At 38.2% G+C, this 20,655-nt stretch overlaps 1 protein-coding gene across 7 annotated transcripts in view; it reads right to left on the bottom strand.

Annotated features, from left to right (window-relative positions):
- Stard13 (StAR related lipid transfer domain containing 13) overlaps nt 1–20,655 on the bottom strand; it is a 528,094-nt gene that overhangs the window by 90,046 nt on the left and 417,393 nt on the right. The window contains exon 1 of one of the 7 annotated variants that reach the window (XM_074043564.1): nt 4,060–8,325. The exons of the other annotated variants lie outside the window; for them this stretch is intronic. The gene's annotated coding sequence lies outside the window, so the exon portion shown is untranslated. Of the gene's footprint in view, nt 1–4,059; nt 8,326–20,655 lie in introns of those variants that run through there. 7 annotated transcript variants of the gene reach the window in all.

Here is a 20,655-nt window from a genome sequence, read left to right as displayed (position 1 = left end):
CTTAATTTATTTTCCATTTTTCATATAATTTATGAATAAAATTATGCTAAATATGTTTCTTTAAAAGCTTTGTCTAATATTTATTGACTTTCTTCTGATAACTTCTTGGGAGGGGAGTTACTAGATCAGAATCTTGATAAATACTGCCAAACCTCTTTTCAAAAAGATGGTCAGATTTTATACCTAAACACAGATGTATCAACACTCTGTTCTAATAGCCATAACAGGATGGTCGTTTTCATTTTCAGTCATCTAAGAATAAACAGTAGGACTAAGGTAGGATTAGTGAATTAACAGTTTATCTTGATTACTTGTACAGTTTTCTGTTGTTGGGTCTCAGGTTTCCATCTTAAAATGGTCTCTATGTTATTACTATATGATAGTCCAATTATTCATGACACAGGGATGGGTCCTAGATTGTATTTCAAAAGGTATGCAAAAGGCTATGTTCCATGAGGACGTGGTATGGAAAGACTGTCTTTTTCATTCATTTAACAAACATCACTTAAACATCATCCAGTTAGGAGAAACTATGGTAAATACTGGGGAATCAATGAAACATGACAGCTTCCCTGTCTATGAGAAACTGGGGTAGAGAGATATATGTGTGTTGGAGGGGGGCGGTAGAGACAACCATGTGTGAATAAAGAAGGAAACAGAACAAGAGAACAACTTGATTTGAAGTTTACACTAAGAGAACCATGAATAAAGAAGGCTGTCATTCTGTGGAGGAATAGTGTTTGGAAAAAGCTCCAAAAACTAGTAATATTTAAAGCAGCTTTGGAGCATGAGAAAAGTGTGAAAATGTATTAAAGAAACTACTTAGTAGAGCACAGGACTGAAATGAGCACAGCACAGAGGTGAGAAATAATAGGGTATAATAATGAGGGTCAATTGCTGGATGGGAGAGAAAAGACATGGAGAACAAAACAGATTAGCTCATCACCAACCCCACCCCTTCCCCCGAAAGGGATCCGGGCCTCAGAAGAAAAATATCTTTGAGGAGATGAGGAAAGGGTTAAGAGAACCCTTTGAACAATGGGTGGGATTTATTAAGACAGAGAAGAAAAGAATATTGTAGGAGGAAAGAAGATGTTGTTGAAGTTCAACTACTGACTTTAAACGACTTTTAAAATTTCCAGAGTATTTTCATCCATATGACTGCATTTGACCCTTACCACACAGTGGTAAGATGTCTTATTCCCAAGAATAACACTTGTCCAAGGTCACTCAGTTAATGGGAGAGGGACAGCTTACAGGGCTGCCACACTTTATAATTTCAGGGATTGCCAAGTGCCCTGTGTTAGTTGAAGGGCAGAGTGGTGCTGGCAGTGGTCCAGGGAGGTCTCCCTTCTGATACCCTTTGTACTATAGCCAACTGCTGTCATAGTTACCATTTAAAATAAAAATGGTTTAAAATGAAACCCACTAATGTCTCCTATTTTTGATTCTTTTTTTTGTAGTACTGGGGCTTGAACCTAGGGCCTTCACCTTGAGCCACTCCACTAGCTCCCCCCACCCTTTTTGTGATGGATATTTTTGAGATAGGGTCTCATGAACTATTTGCCTGGGCTGGGTTCGAACCAAGATCTTCCTGAATAGCTAAGATTACAGCCGTGAGCCACTGGCGCTTGGCCTAGTTTTGATTTTTTAATATGCCACTTTTATTGGCGTATTTTAAAGAATAGTAGTTACACATTTTTATCTGATGATAAACATTTTGCATTTTATATACATGAAGAAAATATTAGGCATCTTAATTTGCACTATCACTGATTTCCTTTGTATTAGGAAGTATAAAAATCACATATATTCAACCATACTAAACCAAAGCAATATTGCATCAATTTAAATCCAATTTCTAAAACTTCAGCCCATTTGAGGAAATGATTAGCATTTCACAATGCCGGGAACTGTGATGAGAAAATGAAAGGAATAACTCCACATAGAGAAAAAAGATTGATGCAAGTACTTTCAGTAGTAGTCTACAATAAACAAAAACACTACTACATAGCATTATAGAATCTTATTTTTAATGATTCAGAGATTTTTTTTCAGTTTTTTCCAGTGTTGTGTAGAAGTTTAGTGTACAGAAATAGTCAATTCATAAATAGCTAATGTAATAAAAACTAAGTGATACAAGATACGTTATAAATATCTTTCTGACATTTGAAATTTCTGTGAGAAACAGAGATGGTTAGAATTATTCACTCTATTTTTAAGCAGTGGAAAAGATTTATAAAAGGTTAATTGTCTTCTTCAAGGTTACAAAGCTAGGCAGCATAGAGTAGTGGCTAAAATCCAAAGCTTCTGAATTTACCTTGGTCCTGCAATACATTTAAATTTTCCCTGAAGATTCTGATACAGGTACTGTCAGAGGCTGGCAAATATTCTTCCATACATTAGAAAAACGGGTATGAATGCCACCCTGTCACGTGTCAGCATCTGTTAGTACATGTGAGCTCAGACCGTGTGGAATATACTGGCTGGCATATATGATTCCCTTGCATAGAGATGTGGATCTAGACATCAATAACACTGTGTTCCAGTGTTTCACGAAGAATATCATAGGTACGTCTGTAAATGACTACTTAGGTTGCATGGAGTCCTCTGGGTACTGGTATTTTCTTCCTCTCATTTTTCAAATCTAAACAGCAGGAAACAGGTTATGCTACTGAAAAGGCAGTAAGCCCAAACCTTCAACTTTCAGTTTCTAATTTCCCCAATAAGAAAAGACATAAATGTGGCATTCATTATGGAATGTGTGGAAAAGTCCCTGTTGAAACCATATGGTTCTGAGGAATGGCACTACCTTATTCAAGGTGGTAAAGACACTAATGAGAGTAAGGTGTCAGAAAAACAGAGGTAGATCAGTACTTCCCCCAACATGTAGCTGTCTCCACCTTCCGTCACTGTACCCGCTCCATGTAAATGAAATCAATCAACAAGGATTTCTGTAAAATGCACGAAACAGTTGTCTTCTAGACTCTGGCAGAAGATAAATGATTCCAGACGCTGGACTGTGGCCACTTTCCCACACATGCTACAGAGCTCTGACATCCATATTGGGCCATAACACTGAGTGGTTTCTGCTTTGGCTAGTTTACAGACAGTACTTCTACTTCTGGTTTGGACTAGATGGCCCGCTCACACTTTCTGCCTTTTTGCTTGCACAAATTGTAAGAGAATTGCCTTTTTTCCAATAAAGGGGGCTTCTGTAATCCCCCTCAATGCTTTTTGCTATTGTTCATAGAGTCTCATTATTTCAAATCACTGCTTTATCTCCCTTTAGAGTTAGACAATTCCCGGTCTCATAAAACATAAGACATATGACACTAAATGCAAACCACTTAGATGTAATAAACAAATATAGCATAAAGTCCAACTTTGTTTGAAAATGAGTATTTTGGAAGATGTATAAAATGTAAATAGCAGGATTGCTTCATAAATTAGTTTATGCTCAGCAAGAGGGTAACAGACTTAAAGGAACATAAACTGAAGAAGATCCAGAAACAGATTCCTTTAAAAACTGTCAATACCAAGAACGTTATTTGGAAGTTTCACAGGAAGTCTAGGTCACATTCATGACTATTTAAGTAACCTATTTTATGGAATTAAGCCACCTAACAGAGATATTTTCTGCCAGCCTCTTAAATTTGAAAGGTGAGTCACTAAATTGCCTTTGAGGAAAGATACAAATAATTTTGCCCATAGTTCAAGAAAGCAAAAAGGAAGGAAGAAAGGAAGGAAGGAAGAAAAGAAGGGACCAAAGAAGGAAGGAAGCCCTTCTCTAGATCTATAATCTGAAATAAAATAATGCTCTTTGATATTAAAGTAAAATAAATCTTACTGTAACTTTCAAATGTTTTAAAGTGAATAACAAAAATAACAAGCATTGCTTTTTAATTTTAAGTCAAGTTCATGTTAAGAGAATGTTCTCTTAAATATCAAATCTACCACAAAGAAGACTTTATCTATAACAAAGCTCACAGTCCAAATAGAAAGTAATGCTGTCTTTCCCATCACCACGACCTCTTTTTCTATGGCACACAAACTTACTTTGTTTAAAAATGTCCTTAGGCTGTGCTGTACCTTTGAAACAAAACCACTCTCTTCTTCATCTCATTTTCTGCTTTCTTGAAAACTGCTCCTCAGAAACTGACAGATGGTGCATCTGTCACTGAGTGTTTCCTCTTCGTTATCTCTGCCAGCTAATATTTCCTCTATGCTTAGCTGTTGTCTGAGAGACTTGTCCACATCACTCTAGCCTGATCAATGGTGTGCCTGGTTTGAGGTTGGTTTTGGCCCCGCCTCCAGCTCCAAGAGGAAAAAAAGGAAAACTCACAGCTGGATTTCCTACAAATCCTCCCTTTTAAAACTGGCTCTGCAGCTCTGGCACATACCAGAGGAAAACCGCTGCCAATCTATCACAAACCAAGAAGGGCATTCTTTCTGCTAGGTTCCTGCCACGGTGTCAAGCATGTATCTTATCTCACAAGTCCCATTGAAGTTAGTCTAAAACTTCACAGGAAGGGAGGAAGTGCTTAAAATCAAGCTTAGGTTTTGCTATGCCTCAAAAAGAGATTAAAAAAAAAAAAGAGAGAGAGAGAGAGGCCCATGACTGAATAACTAAATAATCTGTAACATGCTCATATTGTGCAAAGCTATTCCAAAGAGAAAATAGGAAAGGGGGAAATGACAACAAAGAGCATTAGAATATTTCTGCACAGAAATCTTCTATACTAAACTCAATTAATTGTTCCCATTCTGGTGATATTACCCCATAAGCAACAGGATTAGCTGGCGCTTATATTATCAATGAAGTTGTTGAATCAAGAGAATGCACAAGATGAGTTTTGGGTTCTAGATGACAGAATATTGCATCACCAGGTTAACTGCCACCAGGTAGACTTGAACAGGTGACTGTCAATCTCCTCTATGAACAGGACAAATGATACATTCTAAACTTACACATTCTGCATAATCAACAGTAGTCAAATCTTATCAGCTATTGGTGGGCCATGTGCCACATTTAGTGCAGCCAAGGCTAAAGATTTGAATTCTACACTAGGATTCTAAATCAGAAGATCTAGATTTGAGTCTCAGTTTTGTTTTTGGCAGTACTGGGCTTTGAACTCAGGGCTTCATGCTTGCTAGGCAGGCACTCTACCACTTGAGCCACTGCACCTCTTGAGCCACACACCACCAGCCCTGAGTCTCAGTTTTATTTTTCAGTGCACGTGAACGTGAAAGGCACAGATTAAGCTCCAGTGACCACATACAGGTGAGTGTAAGATTAAATGAAGATGACAAAGTACTTTGTTGTTATAACTCAATATTCATATTGTTCTTTTCAGCAACAGAGTGAATATTAAACCAATATAAATATTTAATCTGCCAAAGGATGGTACCAAACTAAATACCATGGCCTGTGATAAGGACAGCCAAAGATAAAAGGATTGTGGGAAGAATGTACAGAGAATAAAATGCATGCAAAAGAAACAGTAGCTTGGGTTTTGAATATTTGAACTCTACAGTGAGAGAAAACACATGATATGGCAAGCAAAGGTCAGAGAGCAGTGGAAAAGTAAACCTTTGTTACTGTAGTTCTCTCCCATCAATCTCAGTGGAATCTTGGAGGTTCCATCTGCCATTAGTCTGTGCACTCTTTAAGGACAGTGACACACACCAACTGTTTGTGTCAAATATGTGAGTGAGTGATTTAGATACTGAACTTTGTAAGAGCAACTCTCTCGAAAGGAGGGGTGTAGATGACTGAGCTTGAAACTGGAAAGCCTACTTCAAGGCTGAGACCACCTGTGTAACCTTGTAGATTCCTCTAGCATGAGGTTGAAATCTGTGGAGCGAGGCTTTCCGAGTCACTGGAAAGTAAGAGAGAGATTTTGTTCCAGGATCCCTGATCTTATCCAGCTTTCTGCATTTAGTCTTCAGCTCCTCCCCTTCCCTGTTTCCTCCCGTGAGAAAGTCATCCAGCTGTCAATGAGCTGAGTCAAGAATCAGGATGTTTGTAAACATCTCTTTAACAAAAGTACATGGATTGTTAGGGCAAATTCCCTAAATGGTGTTGCAAGCCATTGCTTGCTGTGGCCTTCCAAAGCCAGCAGAGCCTCCTCTGTGGGCTGTGTAATGGACAGCTGGGAAGCTATGGACCCCAGGAGAAAGAGAGGTGGATGAAATGGGTAGTACTTGCTCCTATCCTATGTGGTACCTCTCTGCCAGGGATTGTGTTCTGGTCTAAAGACATTGGAAAGTTGATCAACTTTCATAGCAGCTTCAGGTGTGTGATCTCTTACTCCTAAGAAGGGTTGCACTGATTTGGATAAGGAGATTTCCCAACTGTGAAGATCAAATCTAATAAATTTTTGCTCTTATAATATACAAGGGATTCTTTACTTACCTATCTCAGGGATGAACACTGCCCACTCTCTTTCTGGAACAGCTGCTTTACAAGGGAACATGCAATTGATAATAGGTTGAGTTCAAGGTCCAAGATGTTGGGGACTAGAAGTGTATCAGATTTTGGAGCATTTTCATATATTTATAATTAGATATCTAGGGGATGAGGCCCAAGTCTAAACATGAAATTCACTTGTTCAATATATACCTTATACACATAGTCTGACTATATTTTATACAATATTTTAAAAAAATTGTGTACTTAAAACCATGTTTCATGGTGAGAAATGTTCCTCTTGATGGTACTCAAAAAGATTTTGGGATATTTCAGAATTTGGATTTTTGGATTACGGATGTTCAACCTGTATAATTCAGAACTGTGAGGGGTAGAAGGAGTATAGAGAGGGCTCACAGAGGAATTACTGCATCTAGTTTGGGGAGTGGGAGTGGGAGAATCCAGAAAGCACTTGTGCAGGCACAGACTGTCTTTCAAGGCAGTGCACTTGACTGAGATGGCCTTTCCCAAGGTACAGAATGAGCTCTAAGGCACAAAAAGAGACAGGAAAAAAGGCAAACTGTGTGAACTTGAACAAGTTACTTGTGGTCTCTCATTGTTAATTGGTAATAATGGTACCCCTGGAATGGCTGTGGTACAGACTAAGTATGTTGATACATGTAAAATGCTTGCAGTAGAGCTTGGTCTAAACATGTAATGCATGATCTATCATTCCATTGCTGGCATTTTAAAAATGTTATGACTACACTAAAAGCTCTGAATCTGATTACTTGCAATTGAGGAAATTGAGAATTCTCTGTAAGAACAGCTTAACTATTTGCCTGTAATCTAATTTAAAGTACTTGAGCATCTATGGTGCCATATTATGTGTATGTCACTTAGAGTACCACTAGCATCTAATGAGACATTCCAAGTTAGGGACTTAGTCTAGCAAGCATTCTAAAGAGGGAGCCCTGATATTACCTTCTCTCTTTCAACAACCTAGAGTTAGCACCCTGAGTGTCAGATATGGCTTTCAATTGGTGGAAATCTTGACCACTGATTAGTGTGTTTAGTGGAATTAAGGTGTTCAAAAAATATGGACCAGCTAAAAGCATTTCAATGTACAAATACCATAAGACCTTTACCTGTCTTGGGATCATGCCCTCATATAAATCTATTAATGACTTCATGTTCAGCCATGAGCTCTGGAGGGCTCTGCTTGCCTGATGCTGGCTACCAGGGTGACACAATCCATCTATGGAATCTCAGTGTGTGCCTCAAGCCTCAGGTAAACCTTATACATTAAGGCTGTGTTGAAGCATCTAAAAGGAAAGCGAAGAACTGAGACTTCTTCAAGCCTGAACATAGTTTATGGGAATTGATTTGTGTGTAGCTTCTTGTTTTTATTTATTTATTGGTGCTAGGGATCAAACTCAAGGGCTCCTGTCTGCTAAGCATATGCTGTACGGCTGAGCTGCTTGCTATAAATGTACCTGTGTCTGACAAATTTGGTACTGTATTTGGATCAGTAGGACCTGGTTGTGAGGTTTTTCAGAGTAATTGATCCTTTTTGGCCTTAAAACTTCTTTGGCTACCACTATCTACCTAGAAGAAACTAAGAGGTGTGTTTGGTCAATTTCACCATTTTAGTTCAATAACAAAGACAGCTTGGGGCATGGAACCTATGGAACATTTAAGAAAATCAATCAAATATCCAAAGTTTGTGTGATTAGGAAGCTCAGAAAATGATGTTACTTTTGGTCATAATTAGGTCTTGAATACCAAGAACTTCACTAATTTCTTGGCAGAAAGAAATCTAAAAAACCAGAAATGTACTACATATTATTTGTATTATACTATGAATATAATTAAACATGAAAATATAGTTCCCATTGTGTAGAATGGATTAATTCATTTTAAATAGTTTTGCTATCTTTACAAAATGAAGTCAAAGAATAATGCATCTCAAAAAACTAATAAAAACCTTTGAAATATTTTTTAAAAGTTTGAAAATAAAAAATTACATGAAACATTCAACATTTTAAAATAATACTCACTGCAAAGACTCAAATAGTGAAGAATGTAGATTTAAAAATGGAAAAGCCCATTTTTATTCCCAACTTCTAATTCCGCTTTCTTCCCTAGATGTAATTAGTAAAAGTCTGAATTTTTTACACACATACACATACTCTCTCTCATGTATATATTTATGCATATAACTCACACATCTACACATATTTTATGTATGCAAAATATATACATACATATGTCTATGCATACATGCCATATACAGCCATGTTGTATACCCGTAAGAATTTTTTTTGGTGGTATTGGGATTTTAACTCAGGGCCTTTGTGCTTGCTATGCAAATACTCTGAGTCATGCCTTCAGCCCTCCCATAATTATTTTTCACCAAATAGAGTCATACTAGAAGTAAGTAGTATTTTCAACTTTATTTTATTTAATAATATGTCTGAGAGATCTTCAAATGAACAAATAAGAAAGCTACTATCTTAGATCCGTGGACTCCAAGTGACTAGTCAAAAATGTGGTACTGGGTGACATCAGAACCTGCCTATGCCTTTCTGTAGTGAGAGGAGAAATCACTTGTCCTTCTGAGGCTGACAGGTCTGCCCCTCTGTTGCTCTCCAGTAGTTCTACATCCTGGGCAGTCTGGCAGAATAGATGGATGGATGAGGGAATACATATAAGTGAAGAAATAGAGTAGAAATCAATGCCTTCATTTCCTGAAGATGACAGACTAACCTTCCAGCATGTCCACAGGTATTCAGAGTATGCCTGCCTTGGTTTGGATCCCATTTTAAGCAGAAATTAAATACCACCTTCTACTATCAAGTTGTTCTTATTCAAGGCCATGCAAACACCGAGCTTTGAGTGGGATGCTGAATTACTTGGGTAAATGCACATCCAGAGCAAGACAAGCAGTGACACGCTAATCTACGGGGGTCCCTGGACAGGAGAGGCAGGTGCAAATGAACATACAAACACATGGAGGGCTTTGGGACTTTCCATACTCTCTAGGGTCATACACTCATTTTCAAGTTGCAACTTGCAGATCTCAGAACTCTATATATGCTCCTGACACAATTTCAGTAGCAAGCATTCCAGGTGTGGGAACCAAACAAACCCATGTTTACCACGTGCTCTAAAGACAAACCCTACAAATCCTTCATTTTATGTTCCTAAACAGGTACAACAACCCATTATATAATCTCTACTATTATTAAATCCTTTTTCTTTTTCTGGAAAAAATTAGTACTTTTTCTTTTAAAATTATAAATTTTTTTCTTTGTGCTGAATAAGTAAGTGTTTAAAATAGAAAGTTTTGTGAAACTATAATATCTTTAGATCAAAGAAAACTACCCCTTGTTTTTATATGTTCCTTTTAAAATTTACTTATATTTATTTATTTATTTTATTTGCAGTATTGGGATTGAATTTAGGGCCTTGCCCATGCTAGGCAAGGTCTCTACCACTTGAGATACTCCCCAGTCCTTTGTTTTTATTTCGTTTTTGGAGACAGGGTCTTTCTACCTTTGTCCAGGCTGGTCTCAAACTCTAGATCCTTCTGGCTCTGCATCCTGAGTAGCTGAGATTACAGGTATACACTATCCTGCCTGGTTGATGTATTTTTTATTTTGAGCAAATCAAAGTAATGCGCTTGGCTTCTTGTATCATTGGCCATGATTTTCTGAGCTTCTTTCTGAGAAAATTCTTATGGAATTTTCTAAAACAAAATTCCATAAGAAAGGCAGGCAGAGTATCTGCAGCATGAGAGCTTTGAAATGAACTAAAGGAGTAATGACAGCTGGACATGGAATTCAAATGGATAAGAGCTTAATTTTATAGCAGGTACAGTTTGAAAATATTCACACTGTTTTAGCTCTGTGGGCATTCCACGGAATATATAGGATTTCTATTGTGATATTTGTAAAATTCCAAAGTTCCAAGGTTATAGACTTCTGGTTTATGTTGTCTAAAAAAAAAAAAAAGCAGAGAGAAATGGGGAGTGGGAGCAGTAAGTCAGAAAAAAGTCATTTGTGCATTGACAAGTGATAGTGAAAGTAGAGAAAATAAAATCGTATGTTACAAGAATGACTGTTCACAATAGAGACACAGGGTATGTGATGATAAAAAAACAATGAATATCTGTCACACAGCATAGGATGCTCCAGAGAGCTGGCTCTTTGTTTTTGTGGCCAAGGAATGGAATGCACTTTGGCTCCCTCCAGTAAGGAAAGTACTTGAAGTTCTGGTATTCACAGCCCAGACCAGGGGAAGTCAGCAGTGAGGCAGAAAGCATAAACTACCTGTCAGGGAGCCAATTTCATGCATGGTGCTTATGGCAAAACTGTAAGAAGAGATCTGCCTCTGGAAACTAGCCCTCCTGTTTTTTCAGGATTGGCTACTCCAATCCCATGCCTCTCTTGTTCTTTCTCTTAACTTGTAAATATCAAATCTTATACTTCTTTAAATTTTCAGTGGTGATATCTCTATCCTGGGCAGAGAAATCCCAAATTCCTGGTATGACACGGAACACAGGGCCTGCTTTAGTTCAAATGCTAACGGGTATCCACAAGGAAGCTGCAGTTTGGACAGAACAAAGCCCTGCAGGTCACAGGGCAAACCAGGTTACTCCTGTCTAAGCTGGATTGCTTCCACTTGGGAGGACTGCTCACTTACTATTGCCTCACCCAAGTGTTAGGTAGCTGAGAGTTTTGACTTTTGTCCAGAGTTAGCCTCAACAATTGGATGGTGCAATAAACTTTCTGAAAGTTCACTTTGAAATTTGGAAAAAAAGCAGATCCAAAGAAGATTCTGAAACTTTAGCAAAGGTCATCTTTTTATGACATCACAAACAAAAAAGCACATTCCTCATTTGGGGGTTTATATCTGGCTGCTTTCTAATAATAGCTCTCCATGATTTGATTGAAACCAACTTAAAAACCAAATTTGGAGGCATAAACCCCCAAAAGATCTAGGAATCCCAGGCTCTTGGGTGGCCTGGAGCATTCCTGGCAGCTATAAGGCATTTGCTAATGTATTTGACTTCAAAGTTGTTAATCACACTTATCAACACAGGCAAGTAGCACTGGCCACAAAAGATTAGTTGCTCTCCTATAAAGCCGCAGTAATCCAAAAGTGGGAACATCAGCACCTAGAGGTAGCAGCATCTGCTAGCTCCAAGGATCCTTCCATGACTTGAGTACTTACTAAAAACCTTAGCTTTTATCAATCCTAGATTGTCTTTTTTATTACCACACACACACAGACAGAGACACAGACACAGACACACACACACCCCTACACACATACCCACACCTTCTTTTCTCCTGTAAGATGCCTAAAGCCAAACACATGCAGTACATGAGCTTTTCAAATAACCAAGATGTGTTTCAAAACACTGTTACAGAGGATTTGAGTTTCAAGGTGGTCTCTACTATTAAGAAATTCAGGTGCAACTGATCTCCTATGATAAATGTCTGTGACCAGCAGAAAGGGCCTGGTTTCCAGGGAAATGAAATCATGTTTAAATCCTTTGGAAGCATTAGGTTTTAACTGTAGTTTTTCTCCTAAGACACATAAACCGTTGCTTCTTGCAAAAGAAAATATTTATAGGAACACAAAAATACTTCACCCAATTCAGAGGTGAGTGTGTCAGAGAATCCAGGAATAAAATGAGTATGTTGGGAGAGAAAACTGAGCACCCAGAGCTGAGCCTATTAGTCTCTGGTTGGTGGGATCTTGCTTTCACTTAAGCACAAGTCCTTAAAAGACCACATGCTTTGTCAGCAGACGACTTCTGCTTTGTTGACCTCTATTTTCCCCAGTTCATCTTAGTTCTACATGCTATGATTTGGTTAAGTGTCCTTCAAAGGTCTATGTGTTAAATACTTGGTGGCCAGTCTATGGTGCTATTGAGAAGTGAGAGAACCTTTAAGAGATGGGTCCCAGTGGGAGGAAGTTAGACCATTAGAGATATGCCCTTGAAGAGGCTACTGGATCCTAGCCCCTTTCTGTTTCTCTCTTTGCTTCCTATTTGCCATGAGCTGAGTAGCTTGTACCACTATGATCTCCCAATCATGATATGCTGCTTTGCTTTAGGCTCCAAAGGAATGGTTTCACTTAACCACGGATGGAAACCTCCAAGACTGTGAATGAAAATAAAGCCCTTTCTCTTTATAAGATGATTATCTCAGGTATTTTCTTACAGTAATGGAAAGGTGACTGATACGGCTAATATCTGGTTTACTTTTATAAAACAAAACAACAATAGTTAAGATTCATTTCCTATTTTAAGCCACAGCCAGCTCTCTAAACAGTGTCCTTTGGAATTTTATAAGCATTCTTTCATTTTGCAATGTGAGTTATTTATTTACATCTTTTTTCTTTTGGCAATACTGGGGGTTGAACTCAGGGCCTTATGCTTGCTAGACAAGGCCACTTGAGCCAAACCCCTAGCCTTTTTTGTTCTTTTATTTGTTTTTGGGATAGGGTCTCACATTTTTGCCCAGACTTGCCTGGACCATGATCCTATTTATGCTTCCCTGCATGGCTGGGATCATAGGTACACACTACTATGACCACCTACTGGTTGAGATAGGGTCTTAATAACTGTTTGCCTGGATTGGCCTCAAACGATGATCTTTCTAATCTCTGCCTCCCAAGTAGCTGAGATATAGGCTCAGGCCACCACACCAAGCCACACTTTGTTCTTTTAATCATGGAACAGTCAGAGGTTGGACCCATGAAGCTAGGACATCACAATGCTCATCATATTTAAAGTCAGTTTCATCACTTGGAGGTGTGGCTGCCACATGCATCAGATGTGATTTAAGAGCTACTAGAATGGAAGACTATGGAAAACAAAGAAATCTCACCTTCTAGATGTCTTGAAAGAAAGATTATTTCCCTAAAGTACATGCATGCAAGTAGGCCATTCTAAAACCAGAGATATACCAGATAACTTTTTGGGATCAAGAATGTGGTTGGTCATGTGTGACCATTCCCCCCCATCAGAGCCCACAGGTCATGACATTTAAAGACACCTTCAATCTCCTCAGGTACAAATTGCATATGTACTGATCTACCACTTGGGGAGGGGAGGGAAAAGCATGACCTGCCCCACCCTCATGAATCCAGGGCATGAGTGGTGAGTGCTCCATTGCTTGACCTTCTTAAATGCTCTCTGTCCAGGCTGCTCCTGCTAAAGGTACTATTTCTCAGGCTGAGAAATGTATAGAGCATATATTTTCTGAGCAAGAAGCTGTGACATCACTGTACACATGGTACAAGCACAGTGACACTTACTGACACACAAGCCTTAGAGAGTTGCAGATCAAGGAGGACCTTGCCTTTAGGGCCTGTCCACTCATTGCTGTGCTGGGTCACTGGACTATCATAGATGGCTCTTCCAAACCGGGAAGATTCAAGGTGAAACATAAGAAATGGAAAGGGAGAGGGAGGGGGAAAGAGGATGGTGTTATCCCTGCTGGGAAGAATGCCAATGAGCCAAAGTAAGAAACACTTCTGTAAAAATACGAAAATAAATTAATATGAATATGGCTAAGCTTAACATTAATTTATTTAAAATGCAGCTTTACTGAAAAATTATAAGCTTAAGAACTGTGCTGGGGCTAAAGATAAATCAGGGTTCCTTCCATCAGGAAGCTCTCAGTCTAGCAGGACAAGTAAATTAGGGAAGTGATTATTTCTAAAAAGAATAACAGGGATATGAACACTTACTAAGTGTCTGCTTGGTGGTAAAGCTTGGCATAGGTGATATTACACACATATACACACACACACACACACTCCACAAATCTCATCTCATTCCTGTTCCACACAAGAGGAAAGGGAATTTCAGGGATTTAAGTGGTATCCCAAAAGAAGCCAATGCTGTATTCAAATCTAGTTCAAATCATGTCGTTCCAGAACCCAGCTGGTACTTCATGATAATACTTCACTTATCTACCTTATAGTAACTTGTTTAACCTCTCTGCCAAATAAACCATTCTAAGAAGTGCTGCCAATACCTTAACACAGCAGGAATACTATAGAAATTCAAGACAGCATTATCACAGCATATCTACTTATTTTGCATTTAGTTGTCTGTGAAGAGCAGATAACAATGCATATATTCTTGAAACGCATCTTTAAAATTTTTATATGAAAGAGACAGAGAAGACACTGTGATAAATATGTGTTAGGTCATTTCATTCCATGATTGCTTATGCTGGAGCACATGGAACTGAAAAAAACTGAGAATACCTGTCAGATGATTTCTTTAAAAAGAAAATTTAAGTGTAAACCTCAAGTGAATCTAAAAATAAGGACACTAGAAATATATAGAGCATGTCTCCTCAGTTTTTAAAATATGACAAGTATCTGTTTACCTCTTGTATATAGAGTGATGTTTGAGATGCAAGGGGATAGATAAGAGAATAATTTTAAAAAATCTCTAAATAACTTTCTGTAAAGGAGACATCGCCATGTGATATCACATAGGTCAAGGATGTGACTGCAGAGAGGGGAAGGGGGACATGTTCAGCATGAAAACAGGTATCTGTTGTCTACTGAGATGTTAATGGGAAAAGAAACAAATTTTGAGTCATATTCCTGTAACACCTTATCAAAAAGTTATAATCAGTCCCCTGTGCCCATTTTAATAACATCATCAACTTTTGCAACCAGTTGGAACTGGAAATTGACATTAGGGCAGAGATTTGCCCATTTTTCTTTGATATGTGTCCCCCTCTTCCTTTGAGTTGGGTCCACTCTCATTCTGAGTGGAGCCCTCCTGCTCTAGTGACTCCTCCTTGGAACTCCAGCTTACTCCCACCCAGCCCCCGGTAGGACTGGCCAAGTTCAAAATGAACACAAGGGTGCCTTGCTAAACAATGATTAGTAATTTCAGTCTCAAAGAGATACTTGTACCTGTGTTCATTCACAGCAACATTATTCACAATAGCCAAAAGGTAGAAGCAACTCAAGTGCCCATGCACAGAAAAGTGACTAATCAAATGTGGTTTATCCATACAACAGGATATTATGCAGCTTTGGAACTCACTTTCCTTCTGTTAGGCAAGTGCTCCACTATAAAGGACTATCTCTCCAGCCCCTTCTCTGGCTTTAGAAAGCAAGGAAATTCTGACACATGCTACAACTTGGATGAACATTTGAGGACATTATGCTAAGTGATATAAACCGGTCACAAAAAGACAAATACTGTACGATGCCATTTATATGAAGTTCCTAGAGTAGTCAAATTCACAGAAATAGAAAGCTGAGTGGTGGCTGCCAGGAGCTGGTGAGAGTCCAAAACAGGAACTCATTGTTGAATGGGTATGGAGTTTCAGTTTTTTAAGATGAAGAGAGTTCTGGAGATTCATTCCACAAGAATGTGAATGTATTTAACACTACTGAACTGTACAGTTGAAAATGATGGAGATGGTAATTTGATGTTACATGTATTTTACTACCATCAATAAAACTGTGACTGACTTTAAGATGGAAACAGCAGAACTTTAAGCAAGCACTAGGTCCTTCTTAGCTCCAGGCCCTATGCAGCCCCATGGTGGCATATTAGCCAATCTAATATGAATAGATATAAAACATTCTGGAGTTCTTTCTGTTTTGCCTTTTGCTATAAGAAATCCACTGTTCACTTCTGTTGGGTTTCTGCTTTTCTTTTTATTCATAGATTTATGCTACACATAAAGAAGGAATAAGATAGCTATATGTGCTATCCACATAGCATATAAATAGCAAGGCCATAAAAATTCTCAGCCAATTAAAATTTTTTATCAGCCAGCAAAATGTTCAAAGTTCCTCTTTGGTTTTAAATATGTCATGAAGAAAATGCCTTCAGTCCTCTAAGGAAAAACAGCCCTGAGTCTAACTGCTATAACTTTATTTGTTCCTAGCCTGACTCTTAAGATAGGATTAATTTCATGTTGATCATGTGCCTGTGGAGTACTGATAAATTAAATGATGGGTAAATACAATAACACTCACAGGGAATAGGAAACCATTTTCTATTTTGGGATTACTAGAGAATTTCATTTTTGAAAACAGACCACAAATTAATTTGGTTAAGATCTGATAGTCAACTAAAAAAAAAAAAAACCCAACAACTTTGGTGGAAGTCATCCAACTTATCCTAGATTACTCAGCACTAAGTGACAGGGCTGAGTCTAGGGCAAGATGTGAAGAGTTAGCTGAGGACAATGGTTCAGACAATGGCTTACAATACAAACTTTCAACTCCTCTTCTTCAAAAGCAATGTTTTCATACTGCTGCCATAAAACAAAATGAAAGATAACCTGGATATATTTCAGAAGTTCATATGTAATGCATGTCTGGCTATAGAGGTCAAATACTCTTTAAAAACTGCTCTCAGCTACAATGCCTGTGTTCGAGTCTTGCCTTTACCACTGTTGGCAGTATTCCCTGAGCAATTTTCTGTGCTTTGGTTTACATATCTATAAAATGTGTTAACTGACAATAGTACCTATGTCATGTGGTTGTTGTAGGAGTGAATGAGTTCACACATGCATGCATTTAGAACAGTGCCTAGTAATATTAAATGGTCACGAAATGTTAATTATTAGTTTCTTAGATGCCAGAATTTCCTAGATCCCAGGTTTGTCAAGTGGCATACACAGCTGATTACAGGAGGGAGGATAGCTGACCCAAGAGGTCCCAGCATAGGCTTGATCAAGCCCATCAGATTCCTATTCTGGGGAAATGGCATTGGGTGACACAAAGCACAATTTGAGTCCATGGCAGGGTGAAAAGATAGCTGTTACCTGTGACAATACACAGGATGGGGAAGCAGAGGAAATTTTTTGACCAGTTCACTGAAAGTAACCCATGAATTGTGGAGAGAAACAAAGATGAAAACAATTTGGCTATGGGATGAACATAATGCACTGATCTTTCCAGCTTTCCACGTCAATTCCTACAACCCCCAATTTTATCTTCTAATTTAGTCTTAGATTTGGGGAACAGTTGTATATCTTTACAATCAAATATGTATCAGTGAGGATAGGCTAATTTATGCTTCAGTAATAAGTATCCCATAAATCTCAGCAGCTGAACAAAACGAAAGTGCACTTCTTACTCTATGTGCTCACTAAGAGTTGGCAGTAGAGTTTGGTCAATCTTAGTCCCTCAGGGACACAAGCTGATGGAAACTTAATCTCAATTCTCACAGCTGCAGAAAGGGAACATGATAGGCACATACCAGTTCTTAGACCCTCTGCCTGGAAGTGAACTATGTCACTTCTACTCACTTTTCATCAGTCAAAGAGAGTCACATAGCCATGCTTACATCAAAAAGTAAGAACAATCCCACCATATGCCAAGGAGAGTTACATTAAAATATTTGGAAAGTATTATTAGAATATTTTGGAAATAGCCTCAATGACTACATTCTCCATTCATGGTCTAGCCGGTAACTTCAGAAAACTATAGGAATATCCTAGATATAAGACATAAAGCGTCATCTCTGAACATTTCCCTCTAAATTGCTTTTCTGAATATAATCATATCTCCACTTGGTGTAGGTATGTGGTTTACCCAATCTTTGATTCTCCAGCTTGACAGTTACTTAAGTCATCTGCTATGGTTTGAATGTGTCCCCTAAGTTTCATGTGTTGGAAAATTTAACCCCACTGTAGCAGGGTCAAGAGGTAGCACCTTTGGAGTGAGGGCTCTGCCCTTGTGAATGGATTAATCCATGAATGGATAAATAAATTAACTCATTATCACAGGTTGGTTCTGTTAAAAAAGTGAGTTCTCTCTGGCACTGTTGATCTGTCTCACCATCTGATGCCCTCTGACATGTTATGATGCAGCAAGAAAGGCCTCAGCTGTAGCTGGGAAGATGTCAGCACCATGCCTTAGACCTCCCTGTCTCCAGAACTATGGGCTAAATAAACCTTTAATCTTTACAAGTTACCCATTCTCAGGAATTTTGTGATAGCAACAGAAAATGAACTAAGACACCATCCCATTCTTTTTCAGGAGTGAATGAAAGTGAAATATAAATAATATTTCAGGAATGAGGTCATGACAACTGAGGGGTTTTGTGTGTGACCCATCATGCATTCTCATTTCATCAAGCATAATTATCCTTAATATTTTTACAAGGAGTTAACATTACAGCATCTGAACTTTGAAGTAATAAATAACATTTTGAATGGCAATGTTTTTAATGGTAAGATTTCTTTCTTTTTTAACACAGTACATATATATGACTTAATCTCTTTTGAAGCACTACAAACCAATGTTATGAATAGCATATACTATACTGTGATGTCTTGGTACCAAATAAAATATTCATTCATACACACACACATCAAGTGTTATTCCGGAAACTAGGGATACATAAGAATAAGAATATCTCTGCCGTATGGGTGCTATGCAGAGCCTTTAAGCAAGATTGGTTTTTTATAATTATTTTCTCCCACTTCATTGCTGTCAACAAGTCAGTCACCACTTTCCTCTGTTATCTGTCTGTCATCCCTCTCTTCCTTGTAATTTCTATTATTTAGTCATTTAAATGACTGGAAAACAAACTTGTTAGTATTATTTGTAAAGTGAGAGTAAATAAGTCATGCTTTATGGATATCAGATGCTGTTCTATGAATAAAACACCAGAGTTTTGCTGCATAACTTTTATGCTGTTTGTTTTTAGGTCTTTTCCATAAAGTTGATGCTGCCACATAGCTGTATTTTGTATGAAATAGAACATCTAGCATTTTAATTTTTAAATTACCCTGAATAATTTAAAAAATATATACTGCCTGGTCTTCTCTAAATATTTTCCTTAATAAAAAAAATCCTTCATATTCAAATATTTGCTTCTGATAGTAATTCTTAGTACTAACTTAGAAAGCTTCATAACTGAGGTCACACTTATACCAAATGCCTCATCGAGGCTCTGACTACTGATGGGATTATGTCTCTCCCAAGTGTGAACATTAAATCTCTGGCCCCCAGGATGACTGCATCTGGAAATAGGGCCTGTAGGACAGAATTAGAGTTAGGGGAAGTCATGAAGGGCTCTCATGATGGAGTTAGTGTCCTTGTGAGAAGAGACACAGAAAACTTTCTCCCCCTCTTCCATGTGAGGACACAGAAAGAAGGTAGCCATCCGTGAGCCAGGAAGAGAGCCCTCCCCAGACCCCGAACGCACTGGTACCCTCATCTCAGATTTCCAGCCTCCAGAACTGTGAGACAGTTTCTTTCATTAAGGATACCCAGTATATGGTATTTTATTACGGCAGCCTGAGTAGACTAATATAAGCTTCAAACAACTTATTCTTACAGATAAGTTTCTGTGCTCTTTCATTCCTTTATACATAAGTTATGCTTTCAGTCCAACTAATCACCCAAGTCCAATTTTTCCACATAAGATATAGGAAGTCTTTAGTAAAATGGTACTGCCAGGATTCCAGTAAGTGCTAGAATATTTGAACAATAGTTTTCAAATTTAATTCATTCAGATAGCCTCTTTAATAGCCTCTTAAGGGCCATTACAAAATGTCTTGGTGAGCAGCTGCTGTGAATCAGCATCATCCATAACATGAGAGCTTTGCTCAGACCTCTCATGTGAAGTAACATTGGCTGGCTGGCCATAAGCCCTTCTTTTCTAAGTTCCATCTTCAGATTTTCTATCCTAACTCAGGGTCTGTCTTGTAGCAATGGACTTCTTGCAATTTCATTCTCCTCATATCCAGCTCTAAATACAAGCCCAGGTGATTCAACTCTATACAGATTTAAAATAGATAGCTAATTTGTTCCAGAACAAGTCAATACCTTGAAAATAGTTTGCAAATTTAATCCAAAAGTAGGTTGGATCCTTCTGTCTCCTGCCAGAAAGAGTGAAACTAGTCTAATTATTAGGGAGAAAGACTCTACTGTAAATTCAAAGCCAGGCATTCTACCACCCAAACAATTTTCTCCTAAGTATATTGCTTAAAAATCCTGTTCCTGCTTAATGATAGGACAAAATATTTCATTTCATATTCAAGGTAAGGTTTACATTCCAAATACCCTGATAATAGCTTAGGGCCTTAAGATCACTTTAAATTGGAAATGGCTGTAGAGGCAGGCAACAAAGAGGCAGGTAGGATGCTGGAAGCAAACCTAGATCCTAAGACAAGATGTGACAAACTTCCCAAGCTCTGTTTTACCAAGATGACAAGTAC

This window comes from Castor canadensis, chromosome 10, assembly GCF_047511655.1.
Source record: "Castor canadensis chromosome 10, mCasCan1.hap1v2, whole genome shotgun sequence".
In the NCBI taxonomy this organism is placed as follows: Eukaryota; Metazoa; Chordata; class Mammalia; order Rodentia; family Castoridae; genus Castor; species Castor canadensis.
This window is presented reverse-complemented; position numbering and strand designations above follow the sequence as displayed.